Below are 21,384 nucleotides of genomic sequence, written 5' to 3' on the forward strand. Positions count from 1 at the left end.
ATGTGGGCTGCTTTTTCTCAAATAGATCAGACGTGTGCGGTGAGGGGAGAGGGATGCCTATTTACAATGCAGAATTAGCCCACTTTTGCTAAAGATTCATGTTCCTTTGTAATGTTACCTTCATCTGTGACTCCTTGTTTGAATTCATAAGGCAATGTGAAAAACCTTGAACTTCAAATACACTTAATTGTGTTGGTCAGTTTATTGTAGCATTTGTTGGAAGTGGAACTGGAGGTCCATTGTAAATGGTACAATATGGCCCCCATGAATATTTTTAGTATCTCTAGTTTGTCACATATACTTGAATACAGCTTTTAAAAAAAATGTTAATGGCCTTCCCTCCCCCAGGATTTTATGTGGACCATGCCTTATTTGCATACCACTAATTCTTTGTAATCACATGTTTTTCTCTCTCTCCTTAGTCACTAAAATATCATCTTTGGAGGCATTTGTGGACCCTTATGGGTCAACTGTAGCCAGAAGAAATTGCCTCAGGAACTGACTTGTCGGTTATCTACCTTAAGGTGAGTTTCCAGCTTGATTGAAGAGCATCACCATTCTCCTTTGTTCCTTTTAATGGATCAGTTCTTCTGACAAGTATCTAGTTACTTTCCAAGCTCTCTCTGATCTTTCTGATTCAAGTGTAGTTGAGAAGATGGCAGTGGTGCAGTTTCTCCTTTGTGTATGTTTAATCTTCTCAATAAGTTTCACTCTCTTGACAAACTCACAGCACTGAAACTTTCTCTTGAAAGGATGTCATGACCTTCAGATGTTTGGCTTTGGTTGGACCTTAAAGTCTGCTTTAGACACTGTTTAAAACATCTAGTATAGCATAAGTGCATGCAATATATAATATAAGGTAGTAATGTTCAAGGTCTGCTGTAGATCTGCTAGCAGCTTTCAGTACATTCTGCTGTGTGAAAAGGGCTTTCTGTTTCTGCTACATTCAACCATGAGTTAGCCTTCATATTTTGTGGGAGGGGAGGGGGGCTCCTATTTGGTTTTGTTTTCACCTGTTTCTATGGGTTAAAGTTACATAGCACTGGCTGCTTTGTCATATGTTCACAGGTGATGAACAGCTACATCCAATCCCTGCGGATGTTGTGAAGCAGTTTGATTTTTTTTTTATCACGGTTTCTTATGTTCAATTATAGATGCCTTGATTTTTTTTTTAAAAAATCAATACAAATGATTCAGTCTTGGGTATCTTCTAATGCAATTCAATGTAACAGAGAAAAATAGGCTGGCATTTACTGGTTCCTTATGACTCAGGTCTCTGTCATCTGTGGTGGTTTTCTTCAGTGGCAGCTATTCACATCAGATAATGCTCATTACTTTACAATAATTGTGCATTCTGTTTCTTTCTATCATCCACAATAATCCTGTTAGTGTTGTTACTTCTTAAGGCTCATTGTTGGTAAGCATCCTCTGATAAAAGTCTATATACTCTGACTCTTTGATCTGTTGAAGTCCATTATAACTGCACATGTTGCTATAACACACAGTGATTGGCTTTTAAGGCTTGCCTCTCAATGAGCGGGGTATGGCTTTAAGCATCTCACCGGCATTTTAGGAGCTTTTGCTAGATTTTCTCTAGTCTATTGCTGAAACATTAAGCCATAATTTTATTCATTAACAGCTAAATTACTGCAGAGTTTTTGTTAATAGGCCTTGTAGGCCTTTCTGGTTTTCAGAGTTTGCATTCAGTGTAGAAGTCAACAGTAGCCTCTAGTTTTAATATATCATTGAAAGTGCTCCTACTAAATTACTTGAGCAATATAAGAGGCTAATTTTAAGATTTTGTGATCAACTGATTGCCTATTCATCAGATCACCTTTTTTATTTTCCTGTGTTCCTCATGTATGGACTTCATTATGTAGACTTGCTCCAGGGCTAAAATTTGATATTTTTATTCGGCATTCAAAATTATTTCTTCTTTTTTAAAAGCTGAATGAAAGTCTTTATTTTCATTTAAAAATTTGTACCAATAAATAATAGATTTGTACCATCTCTTTGCAGTAGCATAAGAAGCATTTTTATAAATTTTAGGAATATAAAAAATATTTAAAAATGCAATTGTTTTTTGAAAGGCAAACTAAAGAGATCATGTGCAAATGTTATTGTTTGAGGACTGAGTTTGACCTTAAGACTGGAACGTATTCTTCTGACTTTAGCCCTGATCCGGCAATTGTTCTCCATGTACTGACTCTCCATGGGGCTCGATGTGAGTGCAAGGGTACTCCTACATGCGGTCAGTTGCAGAACAGAGGCCTTGATTCTGAAAGGCTTTGATTTCAGTTAATCCACTTCCTGCTTATGCTACAAGAACCAAAGGGTTTTCTGTGCCCTGTCTTCCCTGCTCCTCTGTGTGTCTCTCCCTCCCTCTCTCTACCATTGCATCACTAGTGTATATGCAAGATATATTTTTAAATAGCATTTATGGAGTTTGTTAAAAGAATGCCGCTAAGTTTGACAGGCCGTAAATGTAATCCTCATTCTAAAATCTACATTCTTTAGAGGCTGAGATTGAAATACCAACAAAATACCAACAAAAATCAGCATTGCTAGTCAAAAGCTGCAGTTAAGTGTTGTTTAGTGAACAAAACACTGGTGTGGAAGCCTTGACTCCTGGGTCGGATTCCTTGCTCTGGCTCTTGGGAGCCATCCTTTCCCTCCTCCCACTCACTACCCACTACAAAATCCTGGACCCCTGTAATGTGATGGAAGTAGAAATGTAAAAATACAATCTCCCTTCTTAAATTCCTGGCCCTCTTCCTTATGAAGATAGGTTGGAAATTATTAAACCAATGCTAAATGTCAGCTAATCACTAGACTTGAAAGGAACAAGCAGCAGGGTCCAGTTTATGAAGCAGGATCTGTGGGAAGAACCTAAAGATCTTCACCAAATCTGTATTTTCTCTATAAAATGTGACTTGATTAAATTTTGGATGTAGCCCAGAGGATCATTTTGCTAATCTCCCATGCTCTTAGTTTGGCCCTATGCAGAAGTGTGGACCACAAGTTGATTGATGATCACAGTGAAGGGGGGGCCCGCAAATGAATTTTCACAGTCCCACCCAAAGTGCTGGCTTTGCTATCACTAATTCACTGTCTGAATTCATCAAATGTCACTGTATGACCTAGGACAGATCACTTAACCTCTGTGACTCTGTTTATCATCCATAAAATGGATACACTACTTGCCTCACAGCTCCTCTGTAAAACTGGTTTCCTTAATGCTCATAACGAGCTTTTGAGACCCTCTGATGAAAGACACCATGTAAGTGGCAGCACTATCATTGACAATGACAACAACAAAATCAAAAGCTACAGCAATGTTTGAAATCCCAGCTCCTAGGCAACACACCAGTAGCAAATCTGAGGTGATAAATTTGTTTTGACTGCAGACCCCCACACATAAATTGACTAGACAGATGGGATGATGTCACAATATAAACATGCAGGCACAAAAGGGGACAAATCCTGGCTCTGCTGGTGCAAGGGGCCTGAAAGCTGTCCTAAACGGGTAGCCAAGGTTTCCAGTGTTCTGGGGGAATCTGCAGCTGGTGTAGAACTAAGAATTTGGGCCGAAGTCTGAGCTTTTCACGTATGTATGTTTGTTTTTACAGTCTGTGGTGCAGTATCCCACTTTCTTTGGGTGCAGTATCCCACAGAGCTTCAAGCAATTGCAGTACTAGAGAATAACACACACTCCATCATGTGACAAATCATTTTAAAGATAACACAACAACTTTTTCTGTGAGATTCAGAGTAAATAGGCTGGAAACTGGACTGGGGAGACAGGAAGCCCCCATTCTGTCGGAAAATATTCAGCTGCAAGTAGATAATTACTTCACCATATTTCTTACATGCACATTTGTCTTTTCCTAAAGAACTTTAGGAATTTTCAGTATCTCAGTTGACTGGACAGAGCTTTCTACCCCCCACCCCATCACCAAATGTGGTTAACATTGCGTATAAATAATCTCTCACGTTGCGCAATCTTAACCGTGTATACAAAAGTGGATAGAATGGGATTGTTTCTCCCCTCTTCATTTCAATTTCTCTCCTTTTTAAAAGTATTCTCTTTGTTTGCTAGGAGCTCCCAGCATGGAACACTAGTCAAAAGCCGAGGAATGACTGTTCACACAGCAGAACAAAAAAGTGAGGGAATGGAAGGAATGGAATCAGTGAGCAAGGACCGGAAGGAAACCAGCCAGAGGGTGTAGTGCTTGCATGGGAAGAGGGAGAAAGAGACAACCCAGAAGTTACTGCATCTTACAAGTGGGGTTTGGATGACTTTCTGTTGGGGAACAAGATATTACAAAGCCTGCTAGCCTAGGCAGCCGCTTTTTTAATTTGCCTGTCTAGAACAGCTACTTCTGCGGCTACCACAGAAAGAGAAATTGTAGCTTTCAACCCTTCATTTCATCCCTCTTACCTATAATCCTCTAGTTCCAGTCTGTCTGACCACTTGACAGGGCTTTTTTAATTAGTGAAGCTTTGGGCTGGGGGGGTGGGGAGGGAGTGAAGCTCAAATATGTTTTGCATATACAGAAACACTAGACAGCCTTGGAAACTCTGGATGAGATGAAAAACATTCTGCTGGGAATATAAAACAGCACACAGTGCACAGAATAATTAGTCTCATAATTGAGATTGTCATGTGCCTTATTAGGAAGCATCATTTACTTGAGATCCTTTCCTACAAAATAAATAAATTAAAATTTGCCATGATATTTTATAGCCTATTTCAAACTCTTGTCCGTTTATTTCAGTCTCTATATGATTTTGATTCCTGAAGAAAGGCTTACAGGATTGCTTTGAAATCACTTTCATCTTAGTCCTTTTTGTCTATCCTTCAAACACTATGTTGCACTCTGCGACACAGAAATAGTTTACGATACCAGACTGCATGAGACACGTGGAGCTTCTTAAAAGCCAGTCTCTGCCCTTGTGTTAGGGTGATGCACTTCCTGATTATTTGGCAGGGTTGGCATATGTTTAATAAAATGTTAGTAAATGCCAATTAGTAAAGATGTACTTTAATGCAGAGTGCAAGACTTCTCTGTATTCCTGGCATATTCATGAAGGTCAAGGAAATGGCTTACTCTAATAATTTCTTAATTTTATGGCACAACTGACTGACTGTGCTGTACCTTGGAGACCTGATAACATGCTTCATCAGCCTCTGTGGAATTCACACAGAAGACATTGGTCAAATTGCCTTCAGCTCACTTCGTTTGTTGGTCTGCAATTCTGCTCCAATTCCTCTGGAAGACAAAGAAACATGAAATTTTATGTGATAGCTCAGGACATTGTTAAATATATCAGCTGAAAATTGATCCTGACATTAGTATAGCAGGGACCCCTAGTGTTAAATCTCTATCAGAGTTGTTTTTATTTACATATTATAATACATTATTATTCTGATGTCAAGCGGTTTATGTTTGGCTGACAGTTTGCTTTGGGTAAAACTAAGCAGGCAAGGTTTTGAACTGGGAGAAACTTTAACAAAATGTAATAGTTTAGTTTTCAGTAATGTTACGAATAGCTGGTTACTTTTTTGTATTTCTACATTTTTTGCTGTTTTTGTTGAATAGTTAGATTATTGAGGGGGACGGGACACAAAATAATAAATGTCATCAAAGTGAGGCATGGGTTTATTTTTTTTTTTTTTAACTAAATGGTGCCAGTCAGCAGGGTGTCAAGATCCCATTTTTTGTTGGTCATTTTAAAAACGCTAAAATCTGTGTAGTGCTATTTTTCATAGTAAAGTTTTGCTATGCACATTATGTCCAAACTTTTCAAATTTGAGAGCCTAACCTGCAAGTACACATGTAAGGCTTGTCTACAATACTGCTTAAGTCAATGTAACTTACAACACTTGGGGTGTGAAAAAGCCACCCCCCTTAGCAATGTAAGTTAGGTAAACTAAGGGCGCTGTGGAAAAAGTCTCCCACTGATGTAGCTTCTACCTCTCACTGAGATGGAGTAATTATGCAACAGGAGAGTGCTCGCCTATCAGCATTGCACGTCTTAACCACATGCACTATGTCCGTGCAGCTGCACTGATTTAGCACAGTAATGAAGACAAGCCCTTAAACAGCTAAATAGAAATAGCCTGATTATCCAAAAAAACCCTGAGCCCTCTTAAATCCTGTTGAAGTCAATAGAAGCTGCAAATTCTTTATGCTTTTGAAAATCAGGCCATCCTTCCATCTCGATGCCTGAAGACAGACTTGGAAGTTTAGCCTGGAATCTTCAAAAAGAGCCTAAGGGAGTTAGATGCCTGACTCCTATTGAAATTCTGTGAGAGTTGGATGCCTCGCTCTTAGTGCTGGGATTTCTAAAGGAGCTTCACTTTTGGCATGCAGGTTTGAAAATTTTGCCAGAATGGCATACCTCTAGAACAGATCCCAATAACAAGCACTTGAGTTTCTCTGTCAAAAATCCACTTTATTAAACTGTTGGGTTTCTTAAATTATTTCTCTTAAATGGGACGGTCTCACATTGAACTGTTATGGTAAAACAAAATTTCAATATTTATTTTGTGATGGACTGTGTTGTTTTATAAAGAGTTGTCAGTCAGAGAAATACTACAATAGCATAAACTTCACAGGTTATTAAAGTCTGTGGAGTTAATTCTCATACTGGTTCTATGGGAGACTTTTTGGTAGAGATTTTCAAAGCCATCTAGGGGATTTAGACATGCATCTTATGTTAAAATTAATGGAAGAAGATGTTTAAGTCCTCCAGATGGCTTTGAAAATTCTTGCCTGCCTTTCTTATTACTATAACAAAAACCAGGAAATTAAATCACCCTAAACCCAGTGTTGAAGTAACATTAACAACTAAATGTTCAGTGCAATGCACAGTGATTTAATCATGCAATCCCCATTTATGTTAATAAATTTTATCCCAAGGGTCTGACAAATTTACAATTGTCTATAAGCAAGTCACTTCAGAGTAGAGGTTGAATATCTCTGCTTTGCTCACCCTGTAGCAGCTATTGCCAGGACTTGTGATTGTTGCAACAGATTCAGACACATTAGGAGGAATTAAAGACAAGAAGATGAGACTTAATTCTCAATTGTTGTTGCATTTATAGATAGAAATAATCTTAAGGAGCTGATGTGAGAAGTAGCCTTTTTTCTATAAAATATTTGAACATAAATACATTGTGTTGTCTGAATGGGAGAAGAGACCAGCATATGCCTGTTTAAAGGGAAGTATTTGTCAATCTGTTTAATGTGTAATGTTTGTCATCTACTTCCTTGAGCTAACTATCCTCTCAAACCTTTTTCTTTTGTATTGTTTATCGGAGAGGTGAGCTTACTAATTGTAATAGATAAAACATAACTCTACCTCTCCTGCTTACAAATCTTGTCTTGTTTCTTATTTCGTGCTCCACTCCCTGTCCCTTTCACCCAGTCAACAATGCCAGCGTCCATGCCCTGTTTATCTGCTTTCTTCCATGCTACCTGCCCCCTGCTCTTGCGATAGCTTCCAGAGCTGGTCCACAAAGCAACTGCCACTTCTGATGGCCCACTACTTTTGCACTGGGATGGGAAACTAGCCAAGTTAATCACCTTTATTTTATCTTTTGAATGTGAATTAAGCATGTGTCACTTCCTGGTTCGAAGGGATTGAACATTAAAAGAGGAGGGGATGAAGGGATACTGGAATGAGTTTGGGGACTGCTGTGGGAGAAGTCCAAAGTGTTCTGTGGTGGAGGGAAGACAGAGGAGGGTAAATTGTGTATTGTACTGTGATAGTGCCTAGGCACTGTGCTAGGTGCTATACAAACAGAACAAAAACATGCTCCTTGCCCCAAGAGTTTATGATCTAAGTCAAAAATGAGATATCCGGACACAGCCAGACGAGGGCAAAGGAAAACAAATGATAGCCAGTGGTTTCAGCACACTAGCTCCCTAACTGTTAATTTGTTAACACCACAGCAACAGAAAGTTTCAAAGAGGGAATTGAAAGAGGATAATGAAAGGGCTTTGTGGATGTTTACATGCACTCTTACCATGGGTGCAAGGCAGCATAGGAGAAAGCACAAAGGTGCTTGTTTGAAAATGTAAGAAGTGGACAATAAAGGCTGCCATCACTGGCTGAGCAGATGTTGGTGTCAACCTCTTGATAGTCTAGGAGAGAAAAGTAGCCAGGGGATCGGAAGGGAAAAGCAGCAGCTTGTATTTGATGTGATGTACAGGGAACTGGTGGAGGTGGCACGGTTGAAGTAATGAGCTAGAACAGGGATGGGCAAACTACGGCCCGGGGGCCGCATCTGGCCCTCAAGCTACTACCGGAGAGTGGGGTCCGAGGCAGCCGGGGCCAGTGGGAGCTGCAGGGGTGGTGCTTGTGGATGGGGCAACGCCCAGAGCTGCCTGGTCGCACCTCTGTGTAGGAGCTGGGAGGGGGGGGGGGGACATGCTGGTGCTTTCAGGAGCTGCTTGAGGTAAGTGCCGCCCAGAGCCTGCACCCCAACCACCTGCCCCAGCCCTGATCCCCATCCCGCTCTCTGAACCCCTCAGTCCCAGCCTGGAGCACCCTCCTGCACCCCAGAGCCTGCACCCCCAGCTGGAGCCCGCACCCCAACCCCTTCCCCAGCCTGGAGCCCCTTCCCACACCTGAACCCCTCATTTCAGGCCCCATCCTAAGAGCCCACACCCCCAGCTTGAGCCCTCACCCCCTCCCACACCCCAACGCCCAATTTTGTGAGCATTCATGGTCCGCCATACAATATCCATACCCAGATGTGGTCCTCGGGCCAAAAAGTTTGCCCACCACTGAGCTGTGGCATTTTGAATGGCTATGCATGGAGCAAGACTGCATTGGGCAAGGCTGGTGGAAAGGATGTGGCAATAATTAAGATGGAGGGCTTGGGTGATATCTGTAGCTGTGTGGGGAGACAGAAAAGGCTATCTTAAAGATGTGATGCAGAACACATTTAGGGTTTCTCTACGCAGAGACTTGCAGAATGTCCACACTGCACAATAAGCTGAGGCTCTGGCTCAGGTTGGAGCCCAACCCCTACCCTTCTGTCCACACATGGATCAGCAAAAACTCAGGACCTGGGTTCTAGAACCCTGCTTGGGGTGTGGGTCAGAACCAGAGTCCCACTATGACTCAGGCCCAAGCCCTGTCATCTTGCAGTGATGGACACAGGTCAAGCCACAGAGTTGTCATAAGGTGTGAGTAGTGCAGTATGGAGGTGTTAGCAAGGTTGTGAGACCCAGGCCCAACAATTACTAATTGGTGTTACAATGCACTGTGGACACTCAAGTGTGGGCTTGGAAACACCAAGTCCACAAGCCCAGGTCCCGCAAACCCAGATTTACAATAGAGTGTAGCCCTACCCATCACACACAGTGAGGCAGGATGTAAATCTACCCACACTAGCCTGCTGTCAACTAAGTCATCATGTTGATCCTGCTGCCATGCACTAAAAATTTTGCAGTCAAAAAACTAGTACATTCACACCTCAGCTTGCTGCACACTAAGTCTCCATGTGGACAAGCCCTGAGACACTGCTTGGATGAAAGGCGCTCTAAGGAGAGGTGCAAGTTGAAGAGGACACCCAGGTTAAGGATCTAAGTGACTGGGGGCTGGGGAGTGTCTATAGTGATTGGGATGTTAGTGGAAGGACTTGGGGAGGAAACTTTTTAGTTTTATAGCTTTTTAAAAAACAAATTAATAAATCTGTAGCTAATCCACCATGTGCTTATCCTCACTACTCACTTTGCTTCCATATTGCAACCCTCTTCCCTATCTTTAACCTTTCTTTGATTCTTATGGGGTGGGGCCTATGCCTGCCTGTGTTTGACAAGCATTCAGTATCTCTCAGCACCATTTTCTATTGTTCGCTTATTGTTCTTAAGTAACTTTCTCAAACTTAGTGTAACACAAATGATGTTTGCTCAGTGTTTTATTGTTGGCTATTGTTGGTTAACCTCATTGTAGCCCTATGTTTCTAAAATTTACCCTGCTACAGAAATATATAGAAAAGGCAAATGGTGAAGACTCGAGTACAACATGGTCTACACCGAGCAATAAGGGGACTTTCCTTACCCCCCAGCATGGCCTGCCTAGCCCCTGGATCTGGGTATGCTGGAGACTGACACTATTGCACACTTGTATGCACAGGGAAAGGGTAGAGAATGAGTGGAAAGTTGATTTTGGCCTTCACAATGTGCTGGTCCTCACGGCAGAGTCCCCCTGGGCATATCTTAATGGCTTGTGGTGCAAGCCATGGAGAAGAAGGGAAGGGATTGCTTGAAAGGCAAACAGTTCCCTTCTTGTGCTGCCCCTGGGGTGCCACAGCTATGTGCCATGCCTCATGCAGGGCTTGTGGCAATCATGATCTAGCCTGAAGTGTGAAACCTGCCCTACATTGACTCCTTTGGTATGTGTGTAGGGGGTGGGGGGAAGGAAGGAGAGGGTTGAATTTTTATTTAAAATATTATAAAAATTAAAATATCCCCAGTGCTATTTCTTAGTCTGTTACCTCAACAGGTATAGTTAATTACATTTTTAACCTGTTAATCATATAGTATTTCGTAAGTCCTAATGTTTCTGCTGAAAGTCTGCTGGTTTACTGGACTGTGGAGGGTATATCGAATAGCAGCAGACCTGTAGGCATCCTGTGTAAAAGAAAAAAAGGGGGCTATTATAAGTAGATGCTTAGCAAGAGTGCTGCATTCTGATGAACAGTAATCAGAGCTGAAAGCATTTGGAAAAACCATACTAATGAACAAGCCCTTGCATACATCCTCACTTCCCCCAACAAAGATCTCCAAAATTGTCAGCCCGAGGGGAGCTTATAGACTTCCTTTAATCATAGCTACTTTTGCTATTAAGTGATAAAGGAGTGGGATCAGAGCTATCCAAATATTTTTTTAAAAATCACTTAACTTAGTGTATTTTAGTGTAAATATTCTTCTTACATTTAAATCAGAAATTTGAACACTCAAATCTTCCCCTTTCCCAGTTGCACAGCCTCACCCCAATTTCCTGATGAACAGACTCTTTTCAAAGAGAAATCGTGCTCTTCCCCTCCCTTCCACCTCACTACTTTGCATCCAACTCTCTGCTGATTTGCACAGCTCCAAGGCAGACCAGATCCAGCTCATTGATGAATGCCACCACAGATCCTAATAAGGCAAAATGAACTTACCATGCAAAGCCTGCAAGATTGCAGAGGCTTGGGTGTCAGGGTTTTAAAATCTCTCTGCAGTTCTAGTAATGAGACATGCTGGAGCGTGGAGGAGTCTTTTAATAGTATCAAACCTTCCTGAGGGTTTTTAATACCTCACCAAACATTTGAGAAAGATAGTTTTTTAAATTTGCTTTGTTTTAATTGCATATGTACTATAGCAAAGATTATTCTTAGTAAGCAGTGTAGGATCAAGTTGGATTTTATTGAACCCCAGGCTTTCTATTATTGAAACAAATTCTTTAGACTATCACACCATTTTGCAGTCTGAAAAGATTATTGGGTTAAACAACATTTGTTGGGCTTGCTGTATAATCAAGTATAATTTCAGTCATCCTTGGAATATTCATTCTTATTTTTGCTTCTGAAAATGCAAGCATGTGTCAGTGTTCTATTATTCTCATTGGTGTTCTACACATGAAATCTATTTTCACTGAGAAAATGGAATCTTTGTGTCTTTGTCTCCTCACTAGCTTTCAGGCATGTTTTGGCAGGAGCTTTGACTGTCTGAGGCACTTGGGGAGGGGCCTTAGTCATTTGTCAGCTTTTCTTGCATCTATAATTTCTGTCCACTCAGCACTATTGGAGGGGCTTAGAAAAGGGGGGAGAAAGTCAAACTCTTAAAATAACTGCCAGACGGTAACAGTTTAGGGGAAGGGGAGAGAGAACCCACAAATGTGTAAATGCTTTTTTGTGAGCTGTAGGTTGAGACTCTGCAAAATCTATCTTTCCCCCAGATCTTGGTGTATAAACTTTTGTTGTGTTACAGGCTTGTTTTTCCAGTAGGTTAATACTAGCTCTTACAACACTGGTGAGAATTGTTCCATTAGTGTAGTGCTGGTATTCTATGGCCCCCATTTCCTCTCAGCAAACATAGCCTGATTTAAATATTTTTTTAAAGTCTATGGCAATTTTTCTCCTAACTAGTCCTCCCCAATACATCTGCTTTTAGCTCCTTGCATGATATTAGCATGTGTGATGTAACGAAACAGAAATTAGGCTAGCTTTTTTGTATGAGAGATCCCTTCCTATTAAGAGAGCATTTTTCCTTTTCAGCATTTTATGGAATATTTAATGTTGATCTTTCTCTCTCGCTTTCAGTAGGCTATTGAAGCTCAGAGCTCATACTGTGAGCTGTTAATTAATCAGTGTGACAGATGAAGAAAGTCTCCAACTATGAAAGAAAATGTTACTTCAGTGCCGAATAATAAGGGTAGGAGCTGCAGTGATTTAAGGGTTTTTTTGTGTGTGAGAGTGAGATAAGCAGTCTTAAGCTGTGTGAGGTAACAATGTTTTTTTGGGTTTTTTTTTTTTTTTGCAGTCTCTGGCTCTGCACAAACATTAAAGGACTCATCTATAGTTTGCCTTGAAAAGTCTAGACAGGAGTTAAAAGAGCCCTCTCTTATAGTTTGCAGGGATCCTGTTTCCCATAATTAATAACAGGAAGCAAGTAAACAAGGTTTTACTGACAAATGAAACTGCGACAGTAACATGTACCCAAAATGTTAGATTCTAGCTGAGAAATGTAGCTTAGGTCTGTTGGCATTAGTGTACAGGAAAAGATTACTGTGCAGCACATTTAAGCCTTGTTCAAGTCTAATGCAGTTATGTGATAGAAAACTGAAGTCTGAAAGAAAAGATAATGTATTTTAATTATGGAGAGTGATTCCTGACCTTAGTTTACTTTTATTTGTTTGTAGTCCAAGCACACTTCTCTTTTTTGTCATTATTTGAAACATTTTGAATTCAAACAGAGATTTTCATGTTTATTTAAAAGTTACCAGAAGGCATTTTAGACATTTCCTGGAACAAACTCTGTGTGTGTGTGTGTGTGTGTGTGTACAACAACAAAACCCCTACCTTTCCTCTAGCTTTTCCTCAAGTTCTCTTTTGTTTATCTTCCTAAATGTATGTGTGTGTCTGTGTGTAGTTGTTTTTGCTAATTACATTTTATATTTTTGAGCAGCGGCTTTCATGTCAAAGGTAACTTTTCAGAATATGGTAGAAATCCAACCAGCCACGTTTTCTGTATATTTCTAGAGACCTAAACAACAAAATGGTCTACATTCTGATCTCATTTATGCTGATCTAAAATCAGAACAACTCCACTTATTCCATTTCGGGTTGCCAAGCCTCCAGGATTGGCCTGGAGTCTCCAGGAATTAAAAATTGTCATGTGATGAAATCTCCAGGAATACATCCAACCAAAATTGGCAAACCTAATTTCATTACACTATTAAGGTCTATGGAGTAACTCCAGATCTGAACTGGTAAGATTGAGATTTGAATGAACATGGCTCAGGAATTTCTCCTCCCTGTTCTGGGTTTTGCTTGCTGGGGGCTAGCAGCAAATGAATACGTTAACTACACAATGAGAAGCAATGGAGGGTGTAGGTACAGTTCACTCAGTATTTATGCTAGGAGTTCAGGGCCAAGCTCTCTGAATTATGGCTCAGTCTATCATGTCTCCTATACTATACAATTGTATAATATGTACTATGTGTTATCTTAGCACTGACCTTGAAAACAGAAGAGAGCAGTGATGTGGTGTCACTGATTCTTAGGTACGCTAGGCTATAAATTCCTTTGTTTTTATAGTGTTAGCTATTTAACTTAGTTAACTATTAGAATTGTATATTTTTTGTTCAGAAAATACTAAGGCAGAGAGACAAAAATAAGCCTGCTTGTAGAACTATTATGTTTTTGCCCATTTTTGTACCTTTTAGAAGATTAACAGCCATTGCTGTACAGGAGTATGGAGATGAATACTAAACAGCCTCTCCATAAGGCATTTTGGAAGGAATTCAGTTGATTCAAAGAAAGCATCCTAATAATGTATCCCCTTTTTTTAAACTGACCGAATACTTTCATCCTTAACTAAAACAAATATTTACTTTGTGTGTGTCTTCCACGCCCCTCCCCCCTTTACAATCAGGTTTATATTGTTTACATTGTTGCTATTATTACCTAGCCATATCAGGGAACAGGGTGGAAATAGTCCATTATTAATGACCAAGGACCAAATTCAACAAGGTACTTGAACACGTGGATAACTTTATGCATGTGAATAGTCCCATTAAGCTCAAATACTGAAGTATTTAGAAAGCAATCCAAGCTCCAGTTCACTAAATGCAAGTTTGAATTTTTCCAATTAAGAGGTAGATTCTGCGAACTTCACTCATGTTCATTAATAATCTACTCTGCAAGTAGTCGTGCTGGTTTCAAGTGGGGCTACTTGTAGAGAAAGGTACTATTTAATGCAAATGTGGGATTCTTAGTACAGATAAATATCTACTGTCATTAGAATGAATATTGCAATAGAAAATGGAAGCCATGTAGAAAATGGTTAAATGGAAAAAGTAAATACAGTAAATGGTCTTCTCCCTGCCTATTTATAAATTCAGTTGCCACCTTGTCACCCCCATTAGATATTTAAGTAATCACTTTTCACATAACTCCAGGCACACTATTTTATTGTTGTGGCACGGCTATGTTGTGGCACTATTTTTGCTATGGCATTGCATCAGAATTATTTGTTTCCTAGAAATCGTAGTAATTGGCTATCCTTGAAAACAATTCTGGATGAAGTGCACCATGAAAGAGTTACATTTTTCTTTCTCCCTTCAGGTAACTGACTATAGTAGTTAATCCTTCACTGAATATAATGGCACAAATTCAGTTTCTTTAATCAGAGATCTCCGATAATGAGACTTTTACATACTGAATATAATTTGTCTAGGGTTTGCAAGTTCTCAGACCACAGGGAAAACAACTCACTCAAGCTGTTTATTCAAAGGCTTGTATTTTGTTTGTTGTTTGTTAAATTTGTTTGTTGTTTATGGAATCAGCAGGCAACATCACATTGAGCTTAAGCTTTATGTTTGCTATTCAGTCTGTAGCACCTGTGTGTTTCACAGAGCTCGCATGATGTTTTTAAAATGTTTTGATTTGCCACCCCCTCCCCCAGCACTATCCTGAAATGCAGGCATTGCAGTCCAATTTCAAAATGTCAATGGTGCCATAAGCTAAGTCAGGTGTAAATTGATGTGGCATATGTGCCAAAGGGAGGATGTAGCAAGAAGAGCAAATAATGAGGGTGTAAAATAAAGAATATTCCTGATTAATCATATATGTAAAAGATTCACTACCCGGATGCTAAAAAGACAGCTGTGCCAACTTCTGCTACTGACATGCTAATATCTTGACTCTGCAACCACAAGGATTCCAAAGTTGAAGTGAAGCTCCATTGGTATCTAGGACATGCCATGAGTTTTAAAAAATGATGTTTGGAAGCGACAGTACAATCCTCTACTGTAATTTTCTCTGCCAAAAAATATGAAGGCAGCTCATTTTAGGGTCTGATTAAAAGCTTACTGGGATAAATAAGACTCCTATGACTTCCATGGCCTTTGATCAAACCCTTAACTCACCCTTTCAGATTACTCTTTAGGATTTTTTATTAGTTTGTGTACATTTTTTTCAGGGGATAACACAACTCATGAAGTTCCTAGCAGGACACATTTACTACTTCACCATTTCTGAACATTATTCTCTAGAGTATAATTTACCCACAAGCAGAAAGATGTTTTATTTTTAATAATTCAGTGATATGCTGTTTTGCTATAAAAAGGGACCAAGTACTGTAAAGGGGAAGTAAAAGTGCATCCAGCTTCAAAATATGAATTCCCAAGTTTCTAATCACATTACAATGATTTTTATTCAGGTATTTATGTTCAGGGTCCATTTTTATAGACACTTATGTTAGGGAAGGGGTTTTTCCATATCCAACATCCCTGTAACATCTCTAACAGGAGTTGTACAATATTGTGTACTTTCTGTTAATCATGCTTAACTTAATCCTGGCATACCACTGAGCAACTGTGTTCCTGCCCATCTTCCTCTTAAACAAAATGGTGCTTATACAGAAGACAAATACCACCACCACTTGCCATGGACATAGTAGAAAGGAAACACATTGATTTAATGGTGAAATTGTCTACAGCTTTATCAACATGTAACTATCTGCAAATGTCTAATGTTGGGTAGTCCTTGCAAGAAGAAGGCAGGGCCCTGTTCCCCCTTCTCCATAATCATAAGTGAGGAACCCAAACCAGCGCGTCTGTGAGGCAGCAAGTCCAATTTTGCATGCCTTCCAATGCAAATGCCTGACTCCTTGAGAACTTTCATCCACCTGTGACTGTATGTGATGGTGTGTTTTTTGTTTTGTTTTTATTTTAATTCAATTCATGGAAGGCAGAGCCAGCCTTTGGGACCTGTGAAGACTGCAGTTTTGGGGAGCCTCAAAATGTCCATTCTAATTTCAATTTCTATTATTAGCCTGTTTCTACCCTTCTCCCTTGTGAAGATAGCCCTGAAAGTGTAAAATCACTGCTAGAGTTGAAAGCTTCACATTGTGTGAGTTTTTACTACCACTTGCAGGTTATCAGTGATTCTCCCCCACAGCTGAACACTGCTGGTCTTTGAGGCCCATGAAAATCCATTTCTCCACATCCCTTGATTATTTGGCAAGTGGGATCCCCAACCAAGGATGCTGTCCAGGATGCCACTACTCACTACTACTCATTTCCTGGCTACCACCTGGCTGCTCACAATTGATATGGCCCTTTGCTGAGTTACCAGTATAGCTCAAGGGGAAGGAACAGTTCATCAGCATGAAATAAAATAGGACTGGGAGTAAAAAAACTTCTGCTTTCAATCCCTGATGTTACCTGGTGAGTCCCTTTAGCCTGCATCAAGTCACTTGGGTCAAAATTTTGAATCCTACGAGTCTGTTAGGCACCAAAGGCCATATGTAGGCACCCAGAGTAAATATGGAACATCAGTAGAACCCAGGGGGTGCTTGGCGCCTCTGAAAATCAGGCCATTAATTTAGGTGCCTAAATATGGAATTAAGTGCCTAATTTTAGACACTGCCAAAATTTCCATTCTTCAACTTTTAGGCTTCTTATCTGGAAAATGACAGGTGGAGGATGCTTACCTACCATACAAATGTTGTGACAAGTGGTTAGCTTTTGTAAAGTGCCAGATACTACAGAGTTGGGCTCCTTGGGGGGGGGGGGGGAAAGGTAGATGGGTAGAACTATGCACAAGTCTCAGTACAAGCAGCTGGGCACCACTTGTGAAGTAGAGAAGGCTGTTGGCTGCCCAGAATCTGTTTGCACCCATTCATTGTATATAGGGAGTGAGAGAACTTGTGGAGGAGGAGTGGCAGGGGGAACCTCATAAAACTGTCCCACTGAACTTTGTCCATTGGCTGAAGCCAGTAATAGTGGTGGGCTGTTCATAAGGAACAGAGGAAAATGAACATTGGTTTTTCAGGTCCATCCCAAATTCCAGTGCTGGAAAGAATAAATACCCCTGTAATATGTGGAAATTCAGGTAGGAAAAAAAAACTTTGTAAAGGATGAGGGAAAAGAGGCTGTACCCCTGCTTGTGTGTTCCCTGATGGCCAGCACAGAGACAAACCAGCCTATGGGGAGGATGGAATCAACATGATGGTTGCCACTTGAGGGGGAAAGAAGAAATGAGGTGCTGCAAGGTTGTGATATCCTAGCCACAGGCCCTGTCCCTTCTGGCCAGTGGGGAAGTAAGAAAATAGCTTCTCCTTTTATTCTTCCTACTGCTGCCCCCGGTAAATCAAGATGAACTAACATACCAAATTTAAACATGCATGTGTAGCCTGAATTCTCCGCAATCCCTCCTCCCTCAAATGTCGTCATTTCTCTCTTCGCTAACTAGAAAAGCAGCCAGTAGAGGGGAATAGCTACAAAAGAAAATCTTGTCTAGAAAAAAGTGTGACAATTCCAGGCATTGGACCCTGGCCAAAAATATTTTCCTTAAAGAACTAGAAAACATCCCCCTTATATTATTCATTGGTGGGTTTTTTTTCCTTTCAGAAACTGCTTTATTTCTCATGGGCAGTGTCTCAGTGATGTTTCAACAATTGTTGTTGTTCATAAGTATTTGGCTTTTGTTGTAAAGCTTCTGGGTGGACAGAACAAAATTCAAGGTGACCCCTTTGTTCCTATGTTGCTGTTTCTCTGAATAGACATTCTCCACTCACACGAGCAGTATGTTTTGCCCTCTTCCTCTCCCACCGCCTTTTTGCTGATCTCAGTCCTTCAGTAGCTTTCATGCTTTAAGGGAAGCATAGTCGTTTATTCACATGGGAAGGGAGCTTTGTTAAATAAGAGAACCACAGACTTTGCTCGTTTTTTCTTTTGGCAAGCTCCTTTTGGCACAGTACTTTCTCCTGAGTAAAGTCAATATAGTAACTGGACTGATGCAGCCAAACTTGTTGCATGAGTTCATAAATCTTACCATTCAGTGAGAAACTATTTTTGTAAATCAGATTTTTCAGAGGTCAAATTCCATTTTCTTTTGTGTGTGTGAATGTAATTTGTCACTTTTTCCAAGCAGTGTAGCATATAATGTCCTCATTTTTATAATTAACACAGATTATATCCATTGTAAGGTGTATTCCACTGAAAAATGTTGTTCTAATTAGAGACTACGATTCATCAGGAAATCAAGTGGATCTGATTGGCTTCTGCTGAGGTACAGCTGAGTGACTATGACGTTGCAATCACACTAACATGACATGCACCTAACTCTCTCAACAGTGGCTGAAATAATTTTAAATGCCTCTTGCCCATCTTGTTTCACTTCAGAACATAAATCCATTCTACACCTGGAATAAGGTAGTATTTTCCAAGAAAATACTACAGGGCATGCATTGTTGGTCTACATTCACCCTTCCTTAGTTGAAAGCAGTTGGCCTTTGGCCTTGTGCCTCACAAGACACCCAAGCCAATTGTGGTACAACAATGAACACCCTGTCAAGTCTTATTACCACAGTAGATGTTACAATCCACTATACTAACATGTTTGTTCATTAAAATGGATTGTTAAAGCCTCTTACATTTTATTATTTAAAGAGTCTGAAACAATGATTCTTAGATTTAAAAAAAGCAAGATTTTATTATATTCTTTCAATATAAAGTGTTCATTTAATTCTGAAATTGGGACCTTTAAGCTTATTTGTGAGCATCTACATGAGCAATGCCTGGGAATCAAAATTACACCCTTAAACTGAAACCTACTCCATATTTCTGTTTATTGTTTAAAATTGATTGAATCTAAGAATTTTTTTAAAATGTCGAATGTATCTTTTTAGTGATGGCTTCTCAAGACTATTATATTATCTTCTGCCATGAAACCGCATAGAGATCCTCTGCCATTTTTTTAAAAAAATCCTTGCCTACCATCCCCTCACACTACAAAAAAAGAAAAAAATCAAATGCACTTTTCACTCTTGATACACTTTAATTTGTCTTCTCTGAGTTTGGATGAACTTTTTGCATACTTCTGAGTTCAGTTGTGAAGTGTTTTTTAGCTTTTAATTAATTTCCCTTCTAGGTCTCATGCACTAGCATAATGCTGCCAAGTTTGGTTTACAATAAATGAAGGGGAATAGAATTTAAAAATGACACCCCTATTTCTACTAGAATTTAAAAAAATCGTGGAAACATTGCTATTGCTCGAATTTTGTAAGAGTTTGGGGTCTTTGTTTTGTTTTTGTTTTACGATTAACTATATCGTGTGCCTAACAGTGTTCTTTTTAAAGATGTTTTCTGTTTTTAAAAAATCTGACATCTTAGTTTTAAAGTCAATGGCATCTTTAACATCAAGTATCAAATGCCTATGGAAGTGAACTGGTGCATAATTCAAAATATATTTTTAATTCCCAAAAAGTTTCCTTTCAGAGCAGCCATTATAACCTTCTATGACAAGGGACTGGGTGAAGCGCAGAAGGTCCACAGAATTTTCTTGTTTATCAGAATCTTTTCTCTCTACCTCTGATCCAGCATAAACAGATGCATCTTCCCTGACACCACCCTTTCCTTTCCTTAACCCTCAATTTCTTATCCATGACCCCTAACAGGTCTTCTTTTTATGAGAGATTTAAAAACTGGTAATGTCTAGAACAGCTCTCTGGAAATCTTGTGTACTCCAGGATTTTCCCATGCGAGAAGTATCCCAGAATGTATTGGATCCACTCAAATGCACTAGAAGTCACATGATTCTGAAGATAACAGCTAGTCCAGACATTGCCATACTGTACTTGCTGATGTCCTGAGATAGTTTTCAGCAAGGATAGCATCCACTCCCTATGATGCTATGATTGGGACCGAGAAGAGATAAGTATTGGGAGTACTTAGCAAAATGTTTAGGCTTTAGTTCAGCCCACAAACTAGGCTCATTTTTTAGCAGGCTTTTATCTCTTCTGAAATGGCTTACCTGTCTCTAATTAAAACTCTATCAGTTCTTTAAATGTAAGGGAATCTTCTGGCGGCAACAGAACTGTTATAAACATAGCAATGTAAAAATCAGTGCATATTGCCCGGTAAAAACCATTGCATAGCTCTTTCACCATGGAATTCCAATTCTACTTGCAAAAATGTAATAATTAGACTATGTAAAACATATTTACACTATCTGTGCTTAAATGATGGGGCAGGTACTTCTGTTACAATTAACTAATGCACGTAAAGTGCCTTCATGTTTTGCTCTGCTTTATTAGCTCATTTCACTAGATCTTTTTACAACTTGAAAATGGTCATAAAATTTAAGCACACTTGTCCAGAATACCAACTAAAAGCATTTGTGTTACTGAATTGTGTAATCAAATACTGTCCTTCACAGGATGCCTTGTGACACAGCAATCCCACACAAGGCTTTCATTCCAGTGAAACACAGGAGTCATTAATTATGTGTCTATTGTTAATTTATGTTAAAAGCCACTCCAAGATACTTTGGGCAGATTGGCTACAACAGTAAAATTACATCATGGGAGACTGAATTGTAACTATAAGACACAGGTGTCTGTGTTATGCTGGAATAAAGTGACATGACCCTGGATGTTGTGAATGCCCATGACCCTTAAATGTCTGATTTCTGGTCAGTATGAAAGTTTTCATACTAAGACCAAACACTATGTACTGGACACTATTTTTCAACTGGAAAACCATAATAGAGCTTATGAATTGAAATGGGAATTTACTGTGAAACCTCCTTACATTTTCAATGAGAAGCAATACTTGATCCTTGAGGTGCAATGCATGATTTTGCTGCAACCT

At 39.7% G+C, this 21,384-nt stretch overlaps 1 long non-coding RNA gene across 4 annotated transcripts in view; it reads right to left on the minus strand.

Annotated features, from left to right (window-relative positions):
* The window catches only part of LOC140915997 (uncharacterized), an 89,055-nt gene that overhangs the window by 41,360 nt on the left and 26,311 nt on the right, over positions 1-21,384 (minus strand). For all 4 annotated transcript variants that reach the window (XR_012160343.1, XR_012160342.1, XR_012160341.1 and 1 more), the window contains one exon: positions 5,160-5,273. This is a non-coding gene — a long non-coding RNA (uncharacterized lncRNA). The remainder of the gene's footprint in view (positions 1-5,159; positions 5,274-21,384) is intronic.

This window comes from Lepidochelys kempii, chromosome 8 (genome assembly GCF_965140265.1).
Source record: "Lepidochelys kempii isolate rLepKem1 chromosome 8, rLepKem1.hap2, whole genome shotgun sequence".
Lineage (NCBI taxonomy): Eukaryota > Metazoa > Chordata > Testudines > Cheloniidae > Lepidochelys > Lepidochelys kempii.